Raw genomic sequence first — 10,788 nt, forward strand, 5'->3', positions numbered from 1 at the left:
CTAAGTTATAAACATAGTTGAAATGTTTTATAATTCAAGAAGGAAATCTGAGAGGAAATAATGACTAGAAAGACAAGAGGTTTAATATGACCAAAGAGAAATAGCTAATTTTGAGATAAAGAAAATTATGGCAGCTGGGCATGGTTGCACACACTTGTAATCCTAGAACTCAAGACTGAGGCAAGAGGGTCACATGTTTGATGACAGCTTAGTCTATTTCCAAAGACAACAATAAACAGATAAGGAAAAACATAAACAAAACTCCTTGGGATTGGATTGTTGAGCAGGGTCATCTGATTTATTTAATAATTTAATTTCTCAGTTTTATTTAATCAACCACTCCAAAAACATTTATTAATGTTCCTTATGCTACAAATGAAAACCAGTCAAACACTGCTATTAAAAAAAGATCAGGTGGCTGGAGAGAAGACTCAGTGGTTAAGAGCACTGATTGCCTTTGGGGAGGTTTGGGGTTTGAATCCAGGCACCCATACGGTGGCTAACAACCGTCTATAACTCCAGTCCCAGAGAATCTATCACCTTCTTCTGACTTCCACAGGCACTGCATGAGATGGGTGCACTTACATACATGTAAGCATAACACTCATACACACAATTTGTTTTTTAAAAAAAATTAAAGAAAAAATAGGGGCAGACTATGGGGGATGCAGATGGGGGAAGTCTAAATATGATTAAAATGTATTGTATAAAATTTACAAAAACTCAATAAAAGTATACATTAAAAAAGAGAAAAGATCAGTAAATTATAAGTTGATAACATACGTTATTTGATTTCTTTTCGTGTTATATCTTGATGAATAGACCAGGAACTGAAAATTCTGTTGCTAACATTCCTTGTGAGGGTATAAACAAAGTCCAGCCTCTCCATCCTTGATCCCAGTGACAGCTGAGATATAATTCCACCAAAATCTACTCTGAAAAAACAATGAGTTTATTGGGCTTACTTACAGAGCAATAGGTGACAGTTTGCATACAGGAGTGTGGGTGCTCCTCACCTAAGGCCTCATCAGAAAGTCTTCACCCAAACATGGATGCTGGCCTCCCCATAGCCTCACAAAATGGTGAGACAGGCTCTCTCCCCCAGGCTATGAGCAATTAGGGCCAAATTGCTTGTCACTGGTTGGGAAGTAGGGCCGGATTCTCAGACTCCATGTCCCTCATTCCATGTCAGGGTGTGAACAGCCAACAAGTCCATCTGTGATGATCTTAGGAAGCAGGGAGGCCTGAATTCAGGAAGAAGGCATGTGGCTGTCTAAGGTCCATCCTATACAACGGTACCCTAATTTGAAAATGCATTTAAATCACCTAATTGATTAAACATCATAGTTTAGCCTAATTGACTTTAAAAATGCTTAGGACAGTTATATTAGCCTTTAGTTAAGGCACTCTATCTAACTTAGCCCCTATTTTATAATAAAGTGTTCAATATTCTATATGCTTTGTTAAATACTAAACTGAAAATGTAATGTAAAATGATAGTATGCCCTGTCCTCACAGCATCATAAAATCTGAAAATGCTTAAGTTGAGCTCTGGTAAATTTGCAACTGCCAGTATAATATATGTTTAAACTATTAAATAACCCAAAGCAATTATACGGATATATAGTAACAAACTACAATTATCTTAGGAAATAAACGTGCCATATATTACAAAAGGAAATGACAAGAGATAACAGTTTTGGTGGACCCTCAGAAAACACCTTTGAGAGGAAATGACTTAGCAAAAGTGCAGAGCATTGAGTTGAGTGGTGAGGGGCAAACATCGGAATATAGGAAACAGGTACAATATCAGCTCACGGAAATCTTTAGAGCAGTGAAAATCATTAGAGCAGTGAAAATCATTGGGTATTTTTCTGAAATAAAATTTGAATCCTTCTGAAGATTTAGAGTACAGGAGTAAATGATGCAATTTTATGTATCAATTTCAATCAAATTGAAGAATGAATTAATGGAAACAATAATGAAAGCAGCTCTACTACCTCAAGAATGTGCAATTGCAAGCATCAAAGACAACAGCAAAGTTAGGGGCTGTAGTGTCGGAGAGAAGCCAGTGAAATCAGAAAACACTTTTGGTGGAATAACTGGAATCAACTGGGGAAAGTAACAAGGCTTAAGAACAATGCCTGACTCTGATTTGAGTACACAGTGGACATTTCTACCTCTTATCATAGTTGAGAACAATGAAGGAAAGACAGTGAGGAGTGAAAAGAAATGAGCATCATGATTTGACACTCGATGTAAAAGACAAAGAAAATAATCAATATAGAAATACTCAGTAGATGTTAAAGTGAGAGACTTGGCACTCAGAGACCAGAAATTCAAGCATGTGACTTACAGGAATTGTCAGTCAGGGATTATTACAAGGGCATGAACAATTCAAAGGCAGTGGCTTTACTGATATCCCACCCCAGTATAGGTGATTATTCACAAAAGCTGGAACTCTGGAACTTGTCTAAGCACAACTTACAGGAAGCTCTGCAGGGTGGAACCTCTCCTCTTCTCACCAGTCCTTACCGCTTATGTAACCATGAGCAGCAAGGGCCTTATGCACCTGGTAAGTTTCAGGACTTCCCTAGACTTTGAGTCATTTACTTTAAGTCTTGAGAAACTTCCCTTTAGGACAGAATGTTTCAGATTGGAGGAAACTGTAACATAGCACAATCATTTGGCATTTACAAAAATCTGTGCTAAAAAGGTTTGCTATCATCCCCTTTTATATATAAAGAAGTTAGGCAGTGAAAGTAACCTTCCAAAATCAGCCACCCTTTAAATAGATCAAGCTAATTTCAAATCACTCAAGTCTCAGTATACTAACTCATGAATTGTTTTAAAAAAGTGTTTCCATCAGGCATAGTGGCCCATGCCTTTAATCCCAGGACTGGGGAGGCAGAGGCAGACGGATCTTTGTGAATTCGAGGCCAGTCTGGTCTACACAGCGAGTTCCAGGCCAGCTGGGGCTTAAGGGAGGCCCTGTTTCAGAAAGACAAAGAAAAAAAAAAAGTGTTTCGAGATAACAAACTGTTAAATTGGTATAAGTTCAGATATTAGAATACCAGTTTTCAGTACTTACAGAATGAATATAAAAGAATAAGCTGGTTGAATTTAGTAAAATGGTTATGTTTTTAGGATGTTTAACTACGTAACAGTTCTTTATTAGGTATAACTTAAAACACAGCCTTTTCTCTGCTTCACTGATCAATGGTGGGCATCGGGAGCGTGTTTATATTTGAATTACGGAATGTCAGATTATTTTCCCAAGTTTCAGGGAAAACTGCACGCTCTAATTAAATTTAAAGTGTCTACCAGGAACAATAATATTATGTGAGACATGAACACTAGCATGTAAAGAAAGAGGGCATGCAGCCATGTAGGACATTTTTATAGTCTCTTAAATTTTTTTAAAAGTGAAAAGCATTGTATTATAATATTTCTCTTGTTCAGTTATACATTTTTGTCATCATTGCATGTGCTTTTAAATCATGATGAGAAATGGAATGCATGGATCAGTTACAAGCTTACTTAGCTAAAGTGGATATTCATGCTACTTGAGATAATGGTGACCATGATCTTGATTGATTTTGGTGATTCTTCCTGATGCAAATATGAGAACATTTTGTTAACAGACTTTCTATTTCTATACATCGTTTTGGACTGACTATTGGCTCTAAATTTTCTATGTCCTGATTTCCATTCATATGTGCAAAATTCATGACCCCAATGTTTAAGAATTAGATCCTCGTAACGTTAGATGAAGGGATAAAATACATAACTCATGTATGAAAATCTCAAACAAGAAAAAATTAAATGCATTTTTCTTTCCAAAGCAAGTAGTTTAGGACTTTTCAAACACATTTGAGACTTAGAAGGTAATAAACCATTTGAGAAAACAAATCACGTTAGTTATCCCCTACTGATATTCTCATTCAACTGTTTATGTGGTGATTTGTTTATTGTTTCCTTCTAGGCATAATCACTATCACAGACATGAATTAGCCCTTTCTATTGCTCTAAAATATGTTCATTTTTTTGGAGGACAAAAGGCTTGAAAGCTAGTAATTTATATTTAGAAAGGTAAATGCATTCATACATATATTTATGTATATGTATAAGGCAAAGAAACAATCCAAAGAAAGGAAAATCAGCTCTATGGAAGTCTAAAGGAGATAGTAGAGGCAGTATTTTATTAAGGCATTAAGAAATAAGGTTGAGATCAGCACTTTTGAGCCTCTTCATTAAAAGAATTCCAGAAAGATGTCACAAATTTTTCAAGAAGTTCAACAACATCCATTGAATTATTTAAATCCGCAAACATATACTGGATTATCATCTCCAGGAATTCAGAAAAAAACAGTGCTTACTTAAAAAATTCAATTTGTATGGTTGATCAGGTAAGTAAACATGTATTTGGAATATTGTGGGAAAATTGTAACTCTGGGACTGTTCATGCAATGCAGTGGCAGAACTAAAGAAAGAACAGTAAATTCTGTAAATGGCAGGAATTGCAGCAGGTGCTACTGAAAAATTCACATAGATCTCCTCTATGGTTGGGAGGGGGCGTTCCAAGAAGTAAGTAGGAAAACGCAATCAGATGAGAAATGATGTGCACCTGAGGACTCTTGAAAACACATGGAGGACCTGGTTCAAGTCAAAGGAGGTGAAGGGCACAGAGAGTATGGAAACGGTTGCAAAGAAGCTTAGCGTCACTTTAAACCTTATAAGAAATCTTTAAAATTTGCACAGAACTTGCAGAGAAATATGTATGAAAAGTCACTGAAATTCCTGAAGAAAAATGTTGTTTTGTGTTTATGCTTATTTTGTCTTATTTTCTTTGTGTTTTATAATTCTTCTAACATTGCATGCCACATATATGATTTATAAAGAAACAAATACAAGTATCTTGAGGAGATATGAAGGTCATAATTATAAATGATGGAAAAGCATTCTAGAAGGAATATGATAGCTAGGCAGCTAATCTACTGTTAAAGAAAAAGGAGGCTGGGTAGCAAACTGTCAGGAGAGAGCAGGAGATATGTGAATGTTGAAATAATTTGAATGTATTACAATTGGAGATGCCTATTCTAAACTGTTAAATTCCATATCCTTACATGTGAGTATATATACTATTGTAACCCTGGGAACCAGGAAAATGGAAGGGAATCATGAGGTTAAAGAGAAAGAAAGAGCACAAGAGAGGGGAATAGTAGGAGATAGATGTTGCCAAGGGAGGAAATGGAAGAAATGGGGATATTTAACAGGAAAGGGAAGAGGGATGGTTATACATGAAATTATTTTTAAAAAGAAGAAATAATGAAGAAAGTATAACCCTCCTTGACTGATTAGATGACTGCCTCATTTGTTGATTTCAAACACATTATATAATCCACATTGCATTAAGGAAGTTGTTATTCTTCTTATCTTAGTTATGAGATTAAAATCAGGTTTAGTTGGGTCAGGCATGGTGGTGCATGTCTAATTCTAGTACTGAGGAAGCAGAGGCAAATGAATCTCTGTGAATTCAAGGTCAACCTGATCTACACATGGAGTTTCAGGCCAGCCAAAGCTACGTAGCCAGACTCAGTCTCAACAAAACAAAAAGGAAAAAGAAATATTCGTAGGGAAGAAATAAGCCAATCAAAAGGTACATCTTAGGTAGAAAGAAGAAATTCTTCATTTAATAAAGTTAATGAGTGTTGTGGGTTCACATGTGCAACTACCCTGTGGAGTCCAGGCAATATATATATATTCATCTATGACCTCTGGCTCTTTAAACTTTTCTGACTTCTCTTCCACAATAATCCTTGAAATCTTGGAGGAGAGGTTGTAATATAGGTGTCCCATTTATGGTAGAGCACTCTGCAATCTCTTTCTCTCAGGATGTTGACCATTTGTGGGTCTCTGTTAATTGCCATCTGCTGCAAAGGAATATTCTTTGGTGAAAGTTGAGAGATGCATTAATCTATAGGTATAACAATAAGTCATTAGGTGTCAGTTAAAATACTATGCCTGTTTATTAGAATGATAGTAGTTGGTTGTCCTCTATGGTCTGTGACCTGGGTTCACAGCTGGGTAAGTGTGATGATTACCTTTCTCTGCCAAAAACATTCACAACTTTCCTATACTATGAAAGCTAGCCAGTGGAGATATAGCATCAAAGTTAGTACCGGCTTGATTTATCTGACAGGGGTCCAATATGGATGGGGGAAGTAGAAACGATGCCCAAGTCCTATACGAAGGTCTATTGGCAATAGATGGATGCTGGGAGTGGAGGAGCTACATTTCCTTACTTGTGGGTTAGTAAAGAAACGTACTTGACCAGACTGAAAGGGATGGATGCACATCCAAGACCACTTGGGAAATAAAAATTAAACTTGATAAGCCTTCAAAAAAGACAAATAGGGGCTGGAGAGATGGTCCAATGGTTAAGAGAACTGACTGCTCTTGCAGAGGACCCAGGTTCGATTCCCAACATGGTGGCTACAAACCATCCTTAACTCCAGTTCCAGGAGAATCCGAAGCCCTCTTCTGATCTGCACAGCATTGCACGATACGGGTGCACACATGCAGGCAGTAGACTCATACACATAAAATAAAAATAATAAAAAATATATTTAAAAAGACAAATAATAATAGAGGGCATGAGTGGGGGCAGTTGTAAGGTGGGGATGGAGAGAAGGGAGAACTCTGAGTATGTTATATTTCATACAATACATGAAGTTCTGAAATCAACAAAACTATTTTTTATTATTTTTATTTTATGTGTATGAGTATATTGCCTGCATGTGTGTAAATGCACCTGCAATGTAATGTCCATGGAGGTCAGAAGAGGGTGTCAGATTCCTCTGGAACTGGAGTTATGGATGATTGTTAGCCACCATGTGGGTGCTGGGAATTCAATCCTGGTCCTCTGCAAGAGCAGCCAGTGGTCTTAATCATCTCTCTGGTCCAATAAAAATATTTTTTTAAATAAAAATGATATTATTTATAAAACTATAAAGGCAAGCTGCTAAATTTACCTCTTTTCTTTCTGCCTCAAATAAATTTAATCTTCATATCCATTTAGACTCTAGAGAGGCCACCAGTGACATTTTGTCAGGGAAGCAAGAAAATCCTATTCAGAGAACTAAAAAGCATCATCCTGATTATCTTGGGCTTTGGGGCTCTTTGATGTTCCCAACTTACTGAAGACAGGAGGACTTGCCATTGGGCACAGATATACAGATGTTACAGTACAGAATCACACTCAGACCAAATTACACTCAAGGGAAGCTGAACAAGACAGTTTCCTATAATGTTGGTTTGTGGTTTTTGAGGAGATTTTAGGAACATCCCACAGTATTGATTGAGGTGAAGGTATAAATCTGCAAAGTACCGTAATTTTAGTGTATATACTATAAAACTGGAATTAAAAAACCACTTAATCATAGGGGAAATTAGCAGTTCAGAATAATTCTGGCAAATGCTGCGACCATAATCAGACACACATACAGAAATGCCTAGGTGCACGTGCGCACACACACATACACACACACACACACACACACACACGCACACACACGCACACCATTTCAGTCATTCTAAAACTGAAGACAGTAGAAACATAACAAAGCCTGTGTTTCACCCAGTCATATGTTTATCCGAGAAAATGAAGTTTATTAAGGGCATGAAAGCTCATTATCTTTCTTATTTCACAGATATTACAGGTGAAATTGACTTTGATTAAGCATGATGTGGGTATTTTGTATTATCACAGCAATAATATCCATGCTTACATTTTTTTGCTTATTAGATAGTTAATGCTTGTTAGTTACAATTATATATTGCATTTTCCTCCTTTAAACCAATGCATTGCTTTTATTCTTGGAAAATTAACAATTTGTATCACTTTAGAAATATTGCTTTACATGATTAAATATAAAATATTTTGAAAATTGCTCTATACTCAGCAATAGTGACATCTATTGGTTAGGTGCAATTATGTAATAATGGAATTTGTATCCACAATTAAATAATTCACTTTATACATATAATCTAATTATCTTTAAAATTTTGGTGTTTACCATGTATACGTCTAACTGGGATATTAGAAGAATAGGTATGCAAAGTGGTGCAATACGATCAGTTTTGATATATGGCTAAACTTTAGGTATATTACAAAAAAAGAGACATTAATAGTAATTTTTCTATCTTATTTGGACAGGCACTATTTGGATAACCATATTAGGCTGTGATTTGACAGATTGTTTTAAAGAACTTTTCATTTTATTTTATGTGTATGTTTTGCTTCTATGCTATAACATATGCCGTATGCAGACCGGGTGCCAGCAGAGGGCATTGGATCCTCTGGAACTTGAGTTACATATGATGATGAGTCACCATATTGTGGGCGGGAAGCAAACATGGGAAAGCAAGTGTTCCAAACAGCTGAGTCATCTTTCTGCCCCGCTGAGATAGTTTTACTATTTTGGCGGGGGGGGGGGGGATAAATAATTTCTAAACTCAAGAAGTCATTCCCTTTATGTCGTCAGTAAAAGCAAATGAATGAAAACATGTATTTCCCTTGGTGATAAAATGTACATAAATGTAATAAATTTTCTCACTTGTATTTCTAGTCAAATAGAAATAAATATAGGTTGACAGTGCTAAAATTTGAAAGAAAATTCATAATGCACTGCATAGAATCTGCATGAAACCCTATAAAATCACTGATCTGTATCTCAGCATTGTTCATTCTTTCTACACTATCAAATTTACATGTTCGTCATTTGCCTCTATCATCTGAAAACAGGTCTCTGAGTGCATTCTTCTGTAGAAATAGGGGGCTGGAAAACATTTCCACTTTGTCTCAACCTTCAGCTTACAGGATTGAAATTTCAAATGCCGCTATGGCATAGAGTAGGTTTGTTGATGTTTTGATGAGGATCTCACACTAGGTAGACCAGGTTATCCCCGCAAAATACCATCCTTGTGTCTCAGCCTCCTGGTTATGTGGTTATGAGTGTAAATCACACACATTGCTCTTACCTGTACTCTAAATTACATTTTCATTTGTAAGGCAAAAGAAAATAACATATTTCTATATTTCAGATAGGGTCTTTAAAAGTTTTTTAAGATGATGGCATGGACCAGATCTTCAACAGAATCATGGAAGAAAATTTCCCAAAGAAAAACATGCCCATACAAATACAAGAAGCATATAGAACACCAAACAGACAGGACCAGAAAAGAAACTCTCCATGGCACATTATAGTTAAAACACTAAATGTACAAAACAAAGAGACAATACTGAAAGCTGCAAAAGAGAAACAAGTCACATATAAAGGAAAACCCATTAGGATTACAGTTCAGTGCAAACTATGAAAGCCAGAAGAGTCTGAACCAAAGTATTCCCAGTTTTAAATGACCACAGATGCCAACCCAGATTACTATACCCAGACAAAATGTCTATTATAGTCGAGGGGAAAGAAAAATATTCCATGACATAAATAGGTTGAAGAAATTGATGTCCACAAAACCAGCCTTTCAAAGAGTTCTGGAAGCAAAACAAAGACCTGAAGAAAGGAACGACTATACCCAAGGGGTTGCGGAAAGAAATTCAATGAAGGTATAACTGTGGAAAAGTACAGCTATATCACAAATGTAAACAGAAATAAAAAGTGCAAGATTCAATACTCATCTTTTATTAATAACTTTAAATATTAACTGACTGAACTCCCCAGTCAAAAGACACAGACTAGGTGAATGGATTAAGAAACAAAACCCATCTTTTTGTTGTCTGCAAGAAACTGATTTCACTTTCAAAGACTGACACTATCTTAAAGTGAAAGGATTGAAAAAACTATACCAAGCAAATGGTACTAAGAAAAAAACAGGCATAGCAATTCTAATATCTGACAAAATAGACTTCAAACTAAAACTAATCAGAAGAGACAAAGAGGGCCACTTCATTCTGATCAAAGGAACAATAAATCCAGAAGATATTACAATCATGAACATATATTCACCAAACTCTGGTGCAACCAACTTCATAAAAGCAATACTATAGGACTTGAAGACTCAGATTAATCCCAACTCATAAATAGTAGGGGACTTCAATACCCCACTGTCTCCATTAGATAGGTCAACAGAGCAGAAAGTTAACAGACAGACATCTGAAATAGCAATACCATAAATCAAATGGATTTAACAGACATCTACTAAGTATTTCATCCAAACACCAAAGGACATACTTTCTACCCAGCACCCCATGGAACTTTCTCCAAAATCGACCATATACTGGGGCACAAAGACTGAAATAATTCCATGCATTCTTTCACACCACAATGCAATGAAGCTTACAATCAACACTGGAAGAAGCCTTAATCACCACAAGAACACATGGAGATTAAACAACACACTCCTAAATGATGAATGGGTGAAAAGAGGAATTAAGAAAGAAATAAAAGTATTCCTGGAACTAAATGAAAAGGACAATACAACAGAACAAAACCTCTGGGACACGCTGAAAGCTGTTCTTAGGGGGAAGTTTATAACTCTAAGTGTCTACACCAAAAAATAGGATAGAACACAAATAAATGACTTAACGTTGCAACTCAACACACATGAAAAGCAACAGCAAACGAAACCCAAACCCAGCAGACAAGAAGAAGTAACAAAAATCAGGGCAGAAATTAATGTATTTTAAACAAACAAAACAATACAAAGAATCAACAATTCCAAGAACAGGTTCTTTGAAAAGATAAACAAGATCGACAGACCGCTAGGCCAGTT

This window comes from Nannospalax galili, unplaced genomic scaffold (assembly GCF_000622305.1).
Source record: "Nannospalax galili isolate Female #2095 unplaced genomic scaffold, S.galili_v1.0 scaffold767, whole genome shotgun sequence".
NCBI classification, from domain to species: Eukaryota; Metazoa; Chordata; class Mammalia; order Rodentia; family Spalacidae; genus Nannospalax; species Nannospalax galili.